General features: G+C 40.8%; 1 protein-coding gene across 4 annotated transcripts in view; it reads right to left on the bottom strand.

Annotated features, from left to right (window-relative positions):
* Positions 1–14,407, bottom strand: part of FILIP1 (filamin A interacting protein 1) — a 157,824-nt gene that overhangs the window by 84,233 nt on the left and 59,184 nt on the right. The window lies entirely within an intron of this gene.

Below are 14,407 nucleotides of genomic sequence, written 5' to 3' on the forward strand. Positions count from 1 at the left end.
TTCTAGGCTCACATCCCCTGGTCCATTGAAGGATAAAGTTAGATGAGTCTTTCCCAACTGGTGGGGTACGGTTTCCTAATGGGGTGCAAGACTAACATAGTGGGGTGCAGAAGTATATATATTATGTTGTAGTATGATAATAAACACGCACTTTGTGTGGTAATGCTGTGTTTACAATGTATTTTTCCTCTACATTTGTCAGGGTGGCCACTGTATTTTTATTTCAATCCAGGTGAGCCCAGACTCAAAAAGATTGGGCTAGATATTTATTGATGAAACATGAAATATCATATTTATCTGTATGTAATTGCTGTATACACAGGACCATTTTGTCCCCACATGACCCTCGCAATGCAGATTTTTCTTGATATATATTAGTTCTTTACCCTAGCTCAGGCTACATTGGCTATAGCAGACCTGGATACATTTCTCAAAAATTTTGGAGCCAAGGCCAAAACTTAGAAACCAGGCTGCTCACAATGGTACCAAGGGGTCAAAGTGGGGGGGTAAACTTTTTTTGTTTCCCAATCTGTTTTTCCTTCTCCTCCATCGTCCTTTTCTTGGGCTCCTCCCCCCCCTCCATTTCTAAATTTGATGTCTTATTTTTGCTATAACAAAGTTCTTATTAACTTTATATACTGATTGAGCGATCTATGTCCTAATCTCTATGATGTTAAAACTTGAAAAACCTTTCAATAAAATATGTTTAAAAAAAACAAAAGTGGGGGGTAAACGGTGGTACACCGCACCATCACTTCTCCCACTGCTTTAATTATAAAACTATCAAATTCTATTTATTTACATTCCCACTATATTATTTATACTGCCACTTCTAAAATTCCATACTGCCACTTCTAAATATAGACTTCGGCCGCTGATGGTACCTATCAATAACCAGTATATAATTATTTATAAAATGGATATATTATACAACCCAAATGGCCAGCATACCATAACCAACCTCTACCAAATACATTATACCAGATTGTGTGCAGACGCATTTTACCAACTTGTGCACTCACACATTTTACTAGCCCATGCCCAATACACTACACTCTACACCTGTTCTCATATAGGTTACAACATGTGTATCACATTACATCAGCATGTAATCCTACACAGTACCCAAGCCTGTGCCTCTACACCAAAGCCTTATTAAGGGTTCAGGCACCCTAGGCCAATACTCTTGTAGCGTCCCCCCCTTGCCTTCCACACCAGGATAATAAGCATTAAGCTTGTCCTTAACTTAAAATCTGGCATCTTTCACTCCTGTCCCCACAACCAATGTTTACTGTTCATGCATTTTCGAAGCTCAGCTCCACTTTGATTTTTAAAGGGCTCACAGCGATCTTTGTCACTCATTTTGTTTTCATTAATATCAGAAGTGTATAGTGTAACAGAAGCATGAATAAACACTACTGTGGGTGAAGATGGAGGGGTGAGCTGTCTCTCCTACTTACCTACACTAAAGTACCTGCCCAAGGATGTCTTAAGTCTTTACCTTGGGAATACATTATTATTAAAACCTTATTAAGTTTTTCTTTTAAGTTTTCTTCTTTCTTTGGAGAGCAATCATTCTCTTATATTTAAAAATGAATTTCAGTTTATGCCTCTCCATGTCGTTTATCCACCCCCAAAATTTTGCTCCCCCACCCAAAAAAACTTTTTCCCTAGCTGCAGCCTAGTCAACCTATTGGATAATCTGGCTCTGCTCTACACTGTAGACCAGCCTGTACATCCCCAAATTACACACCAGTATGGGCCCCCACAGAGTATACCAGCTTGTCCTCCCACACAAGGGTGTAGTATGCTTTAACGACACTGACTAACCCGAAAGTGAGTAGAACGACATGGGAAATCCGAACACTCATACCCTGACATGGAACAAACATCGACTTACCATAACACAGATGCACTCATTTCATGACCGGACATCTTCCCGACTGTTGTAAAGGACGTCAATTAAAAAGGCAACCGATATTAAAGTGGCAATACACGGATTCGGCTTGTAACAGTAAGGTTAAACGTCACCTTAACCCCTAACCCTAACCCTAACCCCTAACCCTAATCCATAACCCTAATCCCTAAACCAAAGCCCTACAAAATAAGACTTACATTAGATGAATGACAGCCGGGTCCGTGCATCGGCGCTTTAAGAGGAGTCACGTTTCTAATTGACATTGTTTACAAAAGTCGGCAACAGATCTAGTCGTGAAATGAGTGCATCTGTGTTATGGTAAGTCGATTTTTGTTTAATGCCGGGGTATGAGTGTTTGGATTTCCCACGTCGTTGTAGTCACTGTTGGGGTAGTCAGTATCGTGAAACTGACTAACAGCGCCACACAATTCACCACTCTAGTGTAACCCAAAACATTACTGTCCTTCCAATCTACAGTGCATTAGAACTGGATCCCATCCGGTAGGACTCAAAGGCACAGTGTTACTGATTGTTGTGCTACTAGTGTGACCACAGCCACTCTCCAATAGAGAAACACCTGTCAAATTGAATTTTGATGATACTTCAAATGTCTGGAACTAGTTGTCATATTTCGAGGCAGATGCACTGAAAAGTGTATTATAATTTACAGCTAATTTCTTTTGTGAGCAAGTGGAAGTCTTTGAGTGGCACAGAAGAGGGGAAATGTTGTGGTCTTCAGGGCACATAACATAAATATGGTCACATAACATGTAAATGGCAAACCAGAAAACCGCCCTAAGCTAAACACAACACTATACGTTAATTAAGTGTTTATTTATGTATGGTTGCAGCACAGTGAGCATTTAAAAAGTTCCCATGATCGAAAAGCTAAACATAACAAATGAGGTTACAACATAAAGGATATTTCTTGTATTCATTACAAAAAGACATTTGTGCAACACTGTTTTAAAATAAATAGCTCAAAGCTATTTAAAATAAATAAATAATAATTTTGGCCATCAGTATAGCTAAGGTTTTACCGCGCCTCCCATTATCACTCCCTATTTTCAGATGCTAATAACTTTTGAATAGTGATATCAATTTCCATGATTGGTATTGCAGGGATAATACATACACTGTGAATTGGTTTTGAAATTTCCAGGGGATTCCAATAAGCAAGTTTTGAGAGTATTTTTTTTTCAGAACATTTTCTGATTGGACTAAGAGAAAAGTTATCTATTAAACTTGTCTTGGGAAAAGATGTGTGCTAGACTGTGTGCTTTTGTTTAAATTAAATTTCTGATTTATGCCAATTGTGGTATATATTAATGTCAAAGGTGGTGTAGCAGCACTCACTGTGTAAACTGTCAAGCATGGACACAACACAAGGCAGTGTTGTCAGTCTGTCATCTCATCCTGTTGTGTCCTGTCAATGTAAAATGCAATGTCAGCAATAAGCACTGACATTGGATAACACAGACCAGGACAGCCCTGCTTACTAAGGTACAGGGACCAGCAACAATGTCTACTGGTCACTGAAGTATTACCTGCAGGGGAGCGCTGAGACCACTGTGACACACTGCCCTCTGATGTGGGCTTTATAATAAAACTGTTCTCAGCCTAGTACTGGAAGCCCTTTCCCACCCCTCCAGGAGACTTTTGTGGATGGGTGAAGTAATTGGTTGGAGTCCCTGGGCCTGATTCATTAAGGCACTTAAATTAAGAAGTTTCTTATTTAAGTCTCCTGGACAAAACCATGGTACAATGCAAGGGGTGCAAATTAGTTTTCTGTTTTACACATAAGTTAAATACTGTCTGTTTTTTCACGTAGCACACATATACTTGATAGCTTATTTGTACACTGAAATTTAAAGTTGATATTTGTGTGCTACATGAAAAAACAGTTAGTATTTAACTTATGTGCAAAACAGAACACTAAAAATTGTAATATGTTTTGTCCAGGAGACTTAAATAAGAAACTTCTTAATTTAAGTTCTTTAATGAATCAGGCCCCCTATCTGTACCCTCTGGTGTTAAGTGAGGGATATAGTAATGGTTGAAATTGCAATGTTGAATGTGATGCAAATTGTCATTCTTAACTGACACATTTCCTGTGTCTATATACATATAGATAGATAGATAGATAGATAGATAGATAGATAGATAGATAGATAGATAGATACACAACTCTGATGCTGCACATATAACTCACTATACTGCTGTCAAGAGTTGATGTGTTTAATGTGTCTCCCTATTTTTTTAGACTTCTCTACTTATATTATTAACGTGTGATCTCTCTGTACAAATATAATTAAGAGAGTCATATTCATTTATATCTACACACATGGAACCACATTCACTTCCCTATGATAAAAATATACCAAAATGAGTTTGCATAACAACAGGTGCACAGATTCAAAATGTGACTGTCACAGAGTACCATTGTAATATAAAATTAACTAGTGATAAAAGGACTAACAAGAAATTGTTATTAAAAAAATAATGTCTGGCACCAGTTGTGTTATGTTTATCCTTTTGTTTTGTTGTTTAATCATACTAGTGTAAAGGCGCATCCAATTTGTTTCTGTGCAAATACAGCTACATTTCCAGTATATATTTTACAGCATATGAAGACCCATGACTGCTGCCGCTGTGCTTTATAAAAGTGATAGAAAAGGTAATTTTTGCCATAAGGGAAAAAATAAACTGCACCACTGTACGGTTAAAGACTTTATATATTCTCTAAATGCATAAAAAAACTACAGGTACTAATAACACATCATGATAACAGAAATGCCTGTACAGAACAAAATCACCGGGGAATGTATATTCATTACATTGTTCCAAATTGTTTCTACTAAACAATAAGCAGGAAGACTAAACTCCCGCAACTCTGAGGGCTTTTTTTTGTTGTGCTCTATGTATTGACCCTGTTATCACAAGTGATTGGTTCCCCATGCTTCTGCATGGGAGACCTTATTATAAATCATATTTTTCTTATTATTTATCATGCAGTGAAGCAGTAATTTTATTGCGCTACTTGGTAATCATCTGCATGGCCATAACTTTTTATACTCATAGTAAAATAAAAATAATCTTCCCTTCAGCCCTGCTACACATAGATTCTGGTGGTGTGCCACCTATACACAAACCCCCTCTGGCAGCAAGCTGAGCACCCTACTATAGATTCCACCTGGTGGTGATGAACACGCCCTTGGGTGGCACTAGATATGCCCCCAGGTGGAGCTAGACCCACCTCGTGGTCAGAGCACAGAACACTCCCACTTTGTCAGCTACTGAAATTATTTTTCAAGTGTAGGCAAGTATACATTACTTTGATTTTGTCCAGTGGTTCAGTCTGACCAATCGCAGCACAAAATCACCCATATAGTTTAGCCCCTTTACTAACAATGTTGCACAGGTTAGAGTTGTCAGTGATTTGACATGTGTAGCCTTGTGAGGGACTTTGGCCGGTTCCGCATCACAGGCGCTAAGTCTGAGCCTCCGGTTAGGTGGCACTTTAGGAATTGCTGGCCTAAAAAAAGGGCACTAGGCCCCATAGCTAGGAAGGGGCAAAGTCCCATATATATTAGGGCATAAGGCCCTTAGGTAGAGTTATCAGGGCATTAGGCCCCATAGTTAGGCAGGGCGAAGTCCCTTATGTATCAGGGCACAAGGCCCTTAGGTAGGTGGTAGCAGTGCACTAGGGCCCAAAGTTAGGCAGGGTGAAGTCCCTTATGTATCAGGGCACAAGGCCCTTAAGCAGGGTTGAGTAGGGCATTAGGCCCTATTTTGAGGAATGGGTGTGACCCCTGGTGTATAAGGTCCACAGGACTCTTTGTGGTACTTCGTCTAGGTCAGGCAGAAGCTGTGTAAGTGTAGGAAAAGGTACTGTGTGTATCTGTACGGTCGTGCCTGTGTACTTTGTGGGTTGTTTAGTGTGTTTCCCTCTCAGGATCAAGACGTCAGGCCCACATTAAGGATAGGCTCTTGTTTCCTGCTGTTCTCTTGTAATTCTTTGTGTCTGTGAGAACAAGGGGCTCAGTTAGAGCACCACACCACTAGAGTAGAACACACAGTAGTTTTTCAGGCCCGTAGGTCTCTGGGGCTACGCAGGTTTCCTCAGGCAGTGATTGGGCTCCTCACTGGCAGTGCAGCATGTCCCTCTTGAGTTCCAGGAGATCATCCCGTGGTTCCAATCGGGTGTCCAACTCTGAGTTTTGGAAGTTTCCACTGCCGTTTCTAGATACGGCGGTGTTACCACCGAATTGGGCGTGTCAAGTTTGAGTTCCGGCAGTGGCCACTAACGGCTCCAGATGGAGGCGTCTGGCCAGGAGGCACGTTGTTTCAGTGGGCCTCGGTCGGGCAGAGGGTGACTGGTCCTTGGGACTCTGTGAGTAACCTCATAGTGAGGAGACAGTCTTCTTGGTAGGATCTGACCATTAGCAGTTGTAGGGTTTGGGCGCCTGTTGTTAGCCAGGGCCAGTTTGTGGGAGGTACTACATAGCCTCACACATATTTTGTTGTCGTTCATAGGCGTCAGAAAGGAATAGAGAAGCAGAGATCAAAAGTTGTAGTGGTCGGGTGAGTTTAGCTCTCTTTAGTCCTACTTCTGGTCGGGCCCTCACCAATTGGTGAGTGTAGTATTTGTGGCATTCTAGTAGTCCCTCCGCCTAGGCCCAGAGCAAGATGGGCAGGGCAGAGTAAGTGTTTCTGCCCTTCTGCTGCGGCCTCGGACATTCCTTATTGGGAGATCCATGTTCTAAATTTTGTTTCTTTCTAGATGGCAGTGAAGAAGGAACACGTGGAGTGGTGGTGTGGTCCATAGTGTTCCCTCGGGATCAGTTGAGTAACAGGGGACAGGAGAGGGGGGGTTGCAGCCTGTTCGGCCATTGCCCCTCATTTGCCTTCCCAGAGTCTTCACTTATTAATGTGAGCTGATGCATTGTAACTCTCCTCTATTTATTAAATCTTTGATTATACAGTTTGATTTGAATTCTCCAGGAAGTACTTACACACCTTGTTTTCCCATTACAGATAGTCTTTTGTTTTGATGCTGTAATGTTTTCAGTAGATGCGGTTAGACCACGCCTGTAGATTTATGTCTGTTAGAAAGTCAGCAGGGACAAGATGATGTGTACAATGTGTGTGTAGTGCTAGAGCTGAAAGGCATGTTTGTAGTGAGGGAGTAGTAGACAATTCTTTGGTACCTGTCTTCCAAAACAAATAGGATTCTCATTAGTCTGCTGTTGGAAGTAATGTTATGTGCAGAAACAAATTATTTTATGTAACAGTGCACTGTTTGCACCCATGTGCATGGTGCTCCCATCATGAAATAATAAGTGTTGCCCCCACCACAAATAAATATTGCCGTAATTAGCAATCAAAAATGGTTGTCCCCTTAATATAATGACCCTTAAATGTTGCCCCTTAAATAAATGAAAAAAAGAATTGGCCCCATAAGCTAATCATAAATTTATTTTGCCACTTAATCAGTAAATAATGATTACCCCCATAACTTATAAGTCAATGCTGCCTCCTCTTATTATCTGAAGGGCAAGGTAGCAGCTGTTTGACCAATCTCACCATTCACAACCACTTCTTTCATTGTGAGTGCTTTGCTGGTGGGTTTTCTTAGTAAATCTGACTGTTGGTATTTTGATCATATTAAAAATCAGGATTGTAGTTTGCAATGTGATGCTTTGTTTTCAGGCGGTTTACTGGTGGTTTGGCCTATTGTAAATCCAGCGGTTTTGAAGCTGACAGCTAAAACTGTTTCATCAAACCATTGTTTAGTAAATGTACCTCTCCATCTTATCTCAGGATGGCTTTTGCCGGGAGAACCACCAGAAAAACAATGCTTTATTAGTAAACTTAGGCATTTTTCTGTTTTAGTTTTTAATATATTTTTTTAAATGTTATTTATAAAAACTTTATTTTTTTTTAATCTGGTACTGGAAGCCCAAGTCCGTGCTTCCAGGTCCAGCTTGAGCCGGCATACTGAATCACCCTCCATTGGCCTAGCGAGCTGTAAGATTCTTCTTACCGCTGCCTGCTAGAGTAACTGGGGAGCGGAGCATCGCTTAGCTGTCCCAGGGATTTGTTTGTTAAATTGCCTGATATAAGATTTTCACTGTGAAGAGCAACAATAGAAATTCTTGTTATTAGAGGGATCCTGGTAAATTCAACACCCCAATCTTTTACTTTACTAGTTAAAGAAAGAGATGTACTGTTGTATCATTGTTAGCTGTGGAAGTAACTCACTAGTCACTGGGTACAGGACTAATTATTTATTGACCAGAAATTGCAATTTCCTCCACTGTAGATCAAGGAGGCAACGGGACTCCAGCTCCCTCTGCAGCCGACGATCAGCTGTGTCTGATCGCCGGAAATCCTCCCTCCTATCAGGATCCGTCCCCAGGTATTTAAATCTCACTCTGGCACCATTAGGGTGCCAGAGAATTGGTTCTCACCACTCCAGCGTTCCTGTGTTATATCCTGCTTCATTTGTTCCTGATTTCAGCTTGCCTTGACTTTTCTCTTGGATTCCCCTCTGTACCTTGCTTCCCGTACTGGTTTTGACCCTTGGACCGTTCCTGACTATTCTCTCGCTTATCTCTGTGGTACCGCGCTTCCTTTGGAAACGGAAATATTGCATCCAGCCTGTCTGACTATGCTTTCTCTACGCTGCACTGGTGACTATCTAGGATAGCCGCGACCTGCGCACCCCACGCAGCGAAGCCCAGACCTTCTTGCAGGGGTCCCTGGTGAACACCGGGGGTGTGTTAGACTCCGCGCCTCCCAGTTTAGTAGCACCAACACCAGTCAGTGGTAATTCCTGTGTAAAAACGTGATAGCGGTAACGTTATCCCTTAGTGCTCTGACCCAGTATTGCCAATGCAGCTAAATACCGCTCGACTGGCCGGCAAAAGTTTCCTGGTAAATTATGGTGACAATGGATTTTCTATTGCCGTAATAAGTGGTGATAAAAAAAAATTAGCCTTAATGCAGAAGAAAGGGGCCGGTTGATAAATCAGCACATCGGAGACATATCTATTTGACTGTGCTAAATGTTTTATAGGAAAAGTATACAAGTCAGGACTTTCCTTTAACAGGAAATAGAACACTTTTTCCCAAACACATAATGGTTTTATTTGGAGTGGTTTGGATGATATTACAAATATTACATGCTGCTGACAAAAAATAAAAACCTTCCCCAGAGTATAAAATATGACTTCATGGTTTTAATTGCTTACAGAGTTCTGTTTTTTATTTCATCTGAAGAGTGAAGCTTATCTATTTACCATATATATATGTCATATAAAATTGAAAAAAGAACAGTTTTATGTTATATTTAATTATGTTTTTAGCCTCTATTACCTTATCTCTACATGGTCAGTTTGCTGTGCTTTCAATTTGTTTGTGAAGCCCAAATAATAGGAAGTTTATGACATAATGTACTTCATGGCAGTAAATGTAAAAAGACTCAGAGGTTAGACTGAGTATGAGTGACGACTGCTTTCACAGGGGAAATGGTTTCATTTATTCAGCATGTTTGTGAGAGTTTTTCTCTCTTAAACATCTGTTGTATGAACAACAACTTCTCATGCAATTTAGGCGGCAGAATAATACAATATATTATATTATTATAACATCAACTCTTGGATGAAATATAATATTATTATTAAAATATTTGCTTCCGTTTTACAAGTAATCACAGTTTAATTTTTCATGGTCCCGTTGTTACCTATTGACTACTAACGTCTGGTTCACAGTAAGCATTAATTGTGCTAGATGTTTTACATGCTGTTTCAAAGGACATCATAGAACATATGAAATAAAAATGATACCAGTTGTGTGTATCTAGCTCATACTTGCCTACTCTCCCAGATTTCAGGAAGGCTCCCAAATTTCACGGAATCCTCCTGACCTCCCAGAAGAGTAGGAATCCTATTGGGTCTTGGTGAAGGCGGAGCTTAATGACACCATCAAGCCCTACCCCCGCTATACATTTATTTTTTGCCATTTCACTTTCCCTCTGGGAGATCACAGAAAGACAAAATTAAAGGATAAGAAGCCTTTAATTAGGCCAACATTTCATGATATCATTATTCAAATACTACATAATGATTAAAGTTGTCTGCACAGATAACTGGCCAGACTCAAGTTTAAAAGCTTTGGGATGTTTTAAATATTTGGCATACAGTATTGACAATACACTTCCCTTGACCATGTATTAGTGATAAATGTGTGTATTTAGCTCTTACTTCTGCATTCCTTTACTAGCGAGCGCCTGTATCCTAGCTTCCTTAATATGTCATTTTGTAACTGAATGTACACAGTGGTTGTGCTTTGTAAATAACAAAGAATACATGCACAGAAAAAGCAAGATGCACATTGGTTTACGGTGGGTGTTGAAATCCAAACTTGCCTACTCTACCTGAAAATTGTGAGACTGGACTTTAGGGAGTTCTCCTGGAATCCATGGAGAGTAGACCACCCTCCAATCCCACCGCTCCTTCTAGTAAAGAGGGCGGGAGCTTGATCATGTGATTAGCATAGGCCTTGTCTGGTGGCTCTCTTCAGCGTTATGACGTGCCGTTGAGGGCAAAGTCTGGTTTAGTTACACTGTAGTAGTTTATTTACACAGTGCAGTGATATGGTAATTCCCAATGTGCGTTCATTTCTTCAGATGTTTTTGCACATATTTACGACTTTTGCTTTGTAATTGCTCTGTAACAGGCTGGGAGGAGAGAGGGGGAGAACAGGCGGAGGAGATGAGGGGGTTAGGTGGAAGGTTGGTAGACTTTTAGGAACAGGTAAGTTTTGAGTGCCCACTTGAAGGAGGACAGATTGGGACAAAAATAGATGCAGCGAGGGAGGTCGTTCCAGTGAAGGGGGGCAGCACGGGAGAAATCTTGGATTCTTGAGTGGGAAGAGGTGATCAGAGTGGAGGAGAGGCGACGGTCATTGGCTGAGCGCAGGGAGTGGGCATGGGTGTGAATGGAGAGGAGGTTAGAGATATAGGGGACAGTAGACAGGGAGAGAGCCTTGTAAGTGATGGTCAGGAGTTTGAAAAGTATTCTGTAAGGAATGGGTAGCCAATGTAGGGCAAGGCAGAGAGGGGAGGCAGACGAGGAGCGGCGAGAAAGGAAGATGAGTCTTGCAGCCGCATTGAGTATAGCGCGGAGGGGGGCAAGATGGGAATGAGGGTGGCCGGTAAGAAGGAGGTTGCAATAATCAAGGTGGGAGATGATGAGTGCGTGGATGATAGTTTTGGAGGCATTTTGAGAGAGGAAGGGCCGGATGAGGGCAATGTTGTGTAGCTGGAAGCGACAGGCTTGGGCAAGTCATTGGATGTGGGGGCGAAGGAGAGAGAGGAGTTGAGGGTAATGCCCAGGCAGCGGAGTTGGGTGACAGAGGATATGGTGGTATTGTTAACAGTGATAGAGAGGATGTGGTGGGAGGGGAGACTAGGGGGAGGAAAGACAATGAGTTCAGTTTTGGAGATGTTAATTTTGAGAAAGCGCGAGGACATCCAGGAGGAAATGGCAGAGAGGCAGTCAGATACACAAGAGAGGAGGGTAGAGGAGAGATCGGGCAAGGAGATGTAGAGTTGGATGTCGTCAGCGTAAAGGTGATACTGAAGACTGAATGAGGAGATGAGAGCCCCCAGGGAGGAGGTGTCTATCATGACTAATTTAGGCTAAACCAAGCAGTATTTTAGGAGAAAAATGGAAACTTTTAAGTTAATGCAAGGTAGGAGGTTCAAACATGACTACTCTCGCAGAATGTCTAGGAGACTCGCAAATCCCGCTCCTTGCTTCAACCTCTTGTTCTTTAAAAGAGGCCAAACGTGGCCTTGAAGACATGATTTGTGTCAACAGGCCTTGCCGAGTGGCTCCTAATAACATGACTCCTGTTATCATGGCACCGCCCCATCCCAAGCGATGACACAATCGCATCAATGCACCTCAGTAATGAAGCTAGGGTGATGAAAATCTCATCATCATGCCACCTCTGTTTGTCCATTGGACCTTCCTCCAGTGTCCCAAATAAAGGCAAGTATGAGAAGGTTGGACTTTTCTACAGTTCACATCATCTGATGTTACTGCCTCCTCTCAAATCTAGACACCCTCCTGTATGCTGAGGCAACATCTGAGAGCGGAGAATAAGCATTCATCTTGATATGCTCTTCCGGGGCCACTGCGGCAAAGCACAAACAACATTGTCTTGTATACACTGTAGCCAGCCAATGAAAGGAAAGAGATGAGCCATCGCTCTCTATTCTTCCTTGTTTAACTAACTTTCAGAAATCTATGCCAGAGATTAACTGTTCTCCCAAGGAGCAACTGAGAAAGTTCTCTACACACACAATAACAACCTTTAGACACCCTTAGACACCACTCTAACACTATACCCACAAAACGTTCACTCTAATTACATAAAATAAATGAAATGTAATACTCACCTAGTAAATCATTAATGGCTCGTACAAGTCTACAGTTATCCACATAGTAATAACTAGTAATGACAATGTCATCACATAACATTTAATTAGGAATCTGGAAGGGTAACATAGTCTCCATTCAATACAGGGGGAACTCTCAATAATTTGTGAGTCTCCCAGATGTTCCGGGAGAATAGGTAAGTATGTTTCATTTACTTATAATCATTTTGCCCAGGCAGCCATCTCCTGCCACCTAAACAAATGTTGTCCAGCAAAAGGAAGAAGAAACTCTCTGACAAGCCATACCCCTCGGGTGCCTTCAAACATCCACTTATGGATGGTGAGTTAATCCCATACCCTGCTGTAAGCCTCATCCCACAATAAGCACAGCTCTCGGATATGTGCGGATAATATACTGCCACAAAACGCTTCTAGCGCAAGTTACACACTTCATACTGAGCACCTTTCATACACCTGGCTGCCCTCCTTCCTCCCCTTCTTTCCATGCTAACACTCTTGCTCTCTTCTCTTCCTTTCCCTTTCCCCTTCTCTCTCTCCCCTCTTTCTGAGTCCTCCTCATCTCTCCTGACTATTCCCTTATTTTTGTTTCCTTGTCTCTACTGTTATTGTTCTTTTGCTTACTGATTTTTGTAATAGCTCTACACTTGTTGTTTGATTAATGCAACTTAATCTGTAAACTCTTTAAATATTGAAACATTCCCTAATAAAATATGTTTAAAAAAATATATATATACTGCCACAAGTTGTGCACATGCGCAGTACAGCAAATATTATGGAAGGCACATAAGTATGTCACGTCCAACTCTTAATCAGGGCCATTGGATCTAGGTTTCAAACAAATCACCTTGGGTGGGAATTCTATTAGCCGCAACGTTCCTCAGAACATCGCGGCTGCGCATTTTTACTGTTACTTTTTACTGTAAAGTTCTTGCGACCGCGATGTTCTGAGGAACAACGTGGCTAATTGAATTCCTCCCCCTTTTATGTAGCTTCAATTGTTGGTTAGATACAGTAGAGATAGTAGAATGTACCTAACAACTTGCAGACGCAACCCAGTTGTAAAAAAGCAGCAGACTGACAAGATTTCTTGTCTTGTTTCCCCACTAAATGCTTTGTTCACATTCCATTTGGCTATATTTTTGTCTATATTCACTTGGCATACATATTTTTACTTCTTTGCATTTGCTCCATAAACTATATGTCGCTTACTGTGTAAGCCGCCTTGATGCCATGAAAGCTTGCAAAGGTATTATATAGAGTTAACTATATGTATTATATTTAATTTACTTATTTTAATTCTAAAAATGTGTTACATTTCTCCATTTTGCATCATAATAAATAAACCATTTATTACCAGTCACTGGAGGTTAACCTCTTAGCTTCCAGTGTGATCCAAGATTGTAATGGATATAGTTTGCATACCTATAGCAGCTATATGACTTGTGGCAGACAGCTCTCAAAGAGTTATGATAACATTTACACAGGATGTAAATGTTAAGTACATAAAGGTTATTGAACATTAACTTTTAAAACATCTTAAAAATAACATAATTTATTAAACTGGGTTTTATAAGCACAACGTGAAGTTAATTTGATCATTTATATATGCCTGCAGTGCACAGAGCTTAACTTTATTACAGCACATCTTCAAAATCACTCACAAATGTTCTCTTTATTTTTCTGTCGCCTTCCAAATAATATCAATACATGTGAGAATAATAATAATATGCAGTTTACAGTTCCAAACTTTAGCAGATCATTGCGATACTCAGCAATTTTCACATCCTATTTAGAACATCCTCCAGTCTGTAAGGGAATTTTTGAGCCCATCCTCTGTAACACATTTTCATACAGCAAAATACATGCTTATTTAACGTGCTCTTCGGTGCAATGTATGTATTACATGCTTTACACAATAAATCAGTAAAGTTTTAATTGTACCTACACATGATAAATGTTGCAAGGCATAGCCCAGTTTCAGGAAACACTAATTCAATTTAATTGTCATGTCATGGGCT

Source organism: Mixophyes fleayi, chromosome 3 (genome assembly GCF_038048845.1).
Source record: "Mixophyes fleayi isolate aMixFle1 chromosome 3, aMixFle1.hap1, whole genome shotgun sequence".
Classification (NCBI taxonomy): domain Eukaryota; kingdom Metazoa; phylum Chordata; class Amphibia; order Anura; family Limnodynastidae; genus Mixophyes; species Mixophyes fleayi.